Raw genomic sequence first — 5,301 nt, forward strand, 5'->3', positions numbered from 1 at the left:
TCTTCTATTGTTTTTCTGTTTTCCATTTTTATGATAGATGTTTTATTTCTTTCCTTTAACTTGCTTTGGATTTAGTTGGCTCTCTTCTTTTTCTAGTCCGTTAAGTTACTTTTTGTGATCTTTCTTCTTTACTAACACAGGTGTTATAAAATTTTATAGGTACTTTAAAATTTCCTCTGAATACTGTTTTAGCTATACCATAATTGTGTTTCCAATTTCAATCAATTCAGATTATTTCTTGATTTCCCTTGTGATTTCTTCTTTGACCCATGGGTTATTTAGATGTGTTTCTTTTTTTTTCAACATTAAATACAACTCTATTTTCATAACCACCATGCATCATTATATCAGAGCATTCACCAGACATGGCCTCTTAACCTAAATTTGCAGTAAAAGATGTTTTCAGAAATAAGTACTTATGAAAATGACAAGCTAAAATAAGTTCTTAAGGCAAACAGCTACAACACCTGGACAGAAGTCTCCTTAGTTTCTCATCTTCTAGAAACAGCTTCATAAATCATTTAGGAAATCAGCTTAGAGATAATCATAATAAACCACATTTCTCATCCATTCTTGAAGCAAATCTTTCTTGAGAATTGATCAAACAGCACCTGTTGCTGAAGATAGTAATAAGGCCTGACCCTGATACTTAAGTTTTAATTCTGGATCAGTTTTCTGGCTTGGGCTGGTCAGGAGTTATTTCCTTCAGAATCTTCATCCATGAATTTGAGTAGGCATTAATATTATCTTCTCTTTCAGGTTCTGCAACCTTCTGTGGTAGAAAGAAGTTATGAATATCAGATGCATTTGCTGTAGCTTTTGTTTTTAAGAGATAGCACACCATTTTGTCAGTTGAAAGGCACAAGTGATCTCTGAAGGCAGCCAGGGCAGCATGGGTAGAATATAAATGCAAACCAATGGGAATCCCATAGGAAGAACAGAATAAAAAGTTCTAAGTGCCGCCTTTGAACAAGGCCAACTAGGAAGGGAGCTTCAATGCCAACTAGGAAGGGAGCTTCCCAAACCACATTATTTATGACTCTGGAGAATACCACAGCTTCAAGGGACCACGATGGGTCCCATGCTAGGTGCACAGAGCCAGCGAGCACAGCGTGGCACTGTGCGCATTGGCATACCACGTGCCTCTCGGGCTGCAGGCACAGACTGCAGCTCTGTGAGCCGGATGGCGGCTCCTCGGCCCCCAGGCCTGTGGGGCCAAGCGGCGAGAACCCATTCACCCCCTGCATGTCCCACTCCATAGAAGTTGTACAAGAAAGTTCGCCAATTGCCTTCTTAGCGCCATCACAAAAGTCACCCCACGGCAGCTTTGCTTGACGCGAGTGATGCCGTCGCAGGAGAGCTGCCATCTTCTTGCAGCCCATGCCTCCATTTCGAACACCTAGTTGTGTTTCTTTTTTAATTTTCCATAGATTCCTACACTTCCAAAACTTCTTTCAGTTGTTCACTTTTAATTTAATAGCGCTGGATCAGAAAACATACTTTGCACCATTTTTATTTGTCAATTATGCCTTGACAAATTTGGAAAAATTTATAGGAAGGCATAACAACAATGACTGATCAAATAAAAAGTATTCATAAAGAGACAGAAATTACTTTCAAAGTTCAGTCAGTCTATCCTGCTTTTGCTTTCTTCTGGGTCTTTGGATGTCTCCCCTGAGCATTCTCTAGGCCTCACACTGAGCCAGGAGCCAGTACAATAACTAGGCCCTTTCTCTTCTCTCTTGGGAATGTGCATAGCCTTTTACTAGCACACATCCTTCAAAACCACCAGAGATATGTGAGAGCTCATCAAGGCTCGCTATGGCTACCTCATTTACCCAGATCTCCCTATTGAATTTCTAGCCAGTGTGCTGGTCTGTTGCTTACCCCACCCGACTCAATGACAACCTCAAGCTAGCTGTGAACCTGGAATTCTCTGATCGCCACTGAGATTGCTACTGTTTATAATTTGCATGCACCTGCTCCAAATCAAGGCAGCCCCCTCAAGTAGTTCTTACACCTTACCCTACCCTGGTAGAATCTCTATGCCAATAGAGCTGAAGAGCTAAAACCCCACTGTTACTTAAGATTGAGTTGTTTTCCTTGAATAAATGTTTCTAAATTTGTTGTATGCTTCTGATCAATTTCTAGAGTCCTTAAATGGATGTTTTTGAAAGCTTCATCCAGTTCTATCATTGATTTTTGATAAAAAGACTTAGTTAGCTAGCTCCTCACTGTGCTATTCCAGAAGTTCCTTTCCAATACCTACCATTTTTATCATGTATCTAACACCAATTCCTTTAATATCACTTCCTAAGACTGAATTAAATTTCTCCTCAAAGTCTTAACTTACGACCTTGTGTTGTTTCAAAGAGTTTTCACATTATTCACAAGTAACTGTCTGTTTATTTATATGGCTTCCTCACCAGACTGTAAACTCACAGAAGACAGGTATGTGTCTCTTCTGTTCACCAATTACCCCAGCAGCTAGCATAGCATTTGACACATGGTAGACACTCAATGAAAATAATGGATTTACTTGAATTAATCAAATGAAATTTAAATCCATAGACTCATTTATGGAGAGTAGCTATTGTAATTCCAACATGGAGACAGAACTGAGGTCATTTGATGGTTTCTAACCATAATGTTTGACTCATACCACTTATCCAAAATGTCAGATGTATGTCAATGAATATTGCTGAGGGGGAAAAAAATTCTGTTACTCAAAACTTGGCAGCTCAAAAACATTACAACACATTGTATTTTCCAGTGGGAGGGTCACATGGATGATCAGCCACATAGTAAGAGAACTTGCAGTTATCACCACTTGATTCATGAAATATAGTAACATTGACTTATTTGCGCTGGCAAATATCAACATACCTCTGAACATAAGAGTATCAAGATGCAGTACTGACAAATTTCAACACACACTAAAAGCACTGCCCTAAATTGTGTAAATATCTAGTGCAGCATACTTCATAATGGTGGGAATAAAACCTGTCAAAGATTTTTAGTCTCACATTTAGTTTTTAGCTAGGAAAGCAAGAACAGACGCCAGTGCCATGCTTATTTAACAGCCTCTCAAAGTCATGCCCTCTGTTTATTATCAGAAGGAGACTGGGCCAGGAACAGGAAAGGACAGAACTTTCTCAGTAACTATGTGGTTGTATACAAGAAGGACTCAGTGAATGCTGTTTGAACAACATTTATTGAGCACTTTAAATTTTACGCCATCAGTTTTCAAACTATGTTCCATGGATTGCCACAGAAGTGCCTCAAAGAATGGTAGCTAAGAATAGGGGAGACCGAGTGAACAGGTGCCTCACACCTGCTATCTTTTCACCCCCACTTTTATGTGTTTTATATATTGGAGTTCATTATAATGCTTTTTATTGGATTCATGGCCAAAAAAATATTTGAAAACTGCTGAGTTATATTACGTAAACACTACTGCTTGATATATTTAAAAAATAATAATTTTCTCATAGATGGCCAGCAGACATATGAAAAGATGCTCAGGGCCCCTGGGTGGCTCAGTTGGTTAAGCGACTGCTTTCGGCTCAGGTCATGATCCTGGAGTCCCTGGATCGAGTCCCACATCGGGCTCCCTGCTCGGCAGGGAGCCTGCTTCTCCCTCTGACCCTCCCCCCTCTCATGTGCTCTCTCTCTCTCTCATTCTCTCTGTCTCAAATAAATAAATAAAATCTTAAAAAAAAAAAAAGATGCTCAACATCATTAATCATTAGGGAAATGCTAATCAGAACCACAATGAGATATGACCTCACACCTGTCAGAATGGCTAAAATCAAAAGACAAGAAGTAACAAGTGTTGGCAAGAATGTGGAGAACAAGGAACCCTTGTGCACTATTGGTAGAAATGAAAATTGGTGCAGCCACTGTGGAAAACAGTATGGAGATTCCTCAAAAAATTAAAAATAGAAATACCATCCAGCGATCCACTATTGGCTATTTACCCTAAGAAAATGAAAACACTAACTCAAAAACATATATGTACCCTTATATTTATTGCAGCATTATTTACAATAGCCAAGATATGGAAGCAACCCAAGTGTCCACTGATAGATGAAAATATATCATATATATGGTATATACTGAGATATATATGGGTATATGATATATTATATATATACATATATAGAATATTCCCCAGCCATAAAAATGAATGAGATCTTGCCATTTGTGACAACATGAATGAACCTAGAGGGTATTATGCTAAGTGAAATAAGTCAGACAAAGAAAGACAAATACCATATGATTTCACTTGTATATGGAATCTAAAAAAAAAAAAAAAAAAAGTGAATAAGCAAACAAGCAAAAAGCAGAACCAGACCTATAAATACAGAGAACAAACTGATGGTTGCCAGAAGAAAGGGGGTGGGAGGATGGGCGAAATGGGTGAAGGGGAGTGGGAGACCCAGGCTTCCAGTTATGGAATGAGTAAGTCATGGGGATAAAAGCTACAGCACAGGGAATAGAGTCATGGTATTGTAAGAACATTGTACAGTGACAGGCGGTAGCTACACTTGTGGTGAGCTCAGCATAACATACAGACTTGTCGAATCACCATGTTGTATATCTGAAACTGACGTAACTTTGTGTGTCAACTATACCCCAATAAAAATAAATAAGTAAATAAAATAATTTTGTCACTGGATTATTGTGATTACTAAATAAAATGTTATATTTGAAAATACTTTACAAACTATAAAATGCTTATGAAGTTAGATATTATATATGATTGCTGCCCTTGTGAAACTTGTGGCCAAAGGGAGACCACAGGGAGCATATTTACACCATGTATTCATCTCAATCTTTTTGCCATTTATGCTTATATTTTTCTTTACAGAACTTTTTTTTCTTTTGGAGGCATTCATAGAATCCAGTCAAATTGGTTCATTATTGTCCATTATTGTCTCTACTAAGACAGAGCCCATAAGGACAGAGTTTCATTACCTATAGTGCTATCAGAAAACAATGTCCCTCAAGAGAAAATAGAGAGCCGGAGTTTTTTAATTAAAATAGCATAGTTCTACTCTGTCTTTCAAGTTGCAGTGACACAAGTTAAGGAGGAAAAATGTTTGTTTAAATCTGATTTTATCTCATAGCCCAGTGCCTTAAGAGAAGAAAAACAAGCACCCCGTTATTCTGATAATAAAGAATGTTCTCTTAATTTCCTATTGTTGTGTACAAGATTTAGTGCTTACTCTTTAATTTCAGTGTCAGAATGTGAACTGTAATTAATTTTCATAAAATGGAAAGCAATAAAGTCAGATA

The 5,301-nt window shown here is 37.9% G+C and overlaps 1 pseudogene; it reads right to left on the bottom strand.

The window, feature by feature from the left end:
• Window positions 1-667: 667 nt before the first annotated feature.
• LOC123847590 (protein Mis18-beta-like) lies at window positions 668-1,367 on the bottom strand (annotated as a pseudogene).
• Window positions 1,368-5,301: the final 3,934 nt, after the last annotated feature.

This window comes from Mirounga angustirostris, unplaced genomic scaffold (genome assembly GCF_029215605.1).
Source record: "Mirounga angustirostris isolate CCGP_5_RB_7025 unplaced genomic scaffold, mMirAng1.0.hap1 SCAF_2, whole genome shotgun sequence".
NCBI lineage: Eukaryota > Metazoa > Chordata > Mammalia > Carnivora > Phocidae > Mirounga > Mirounga angustirostris.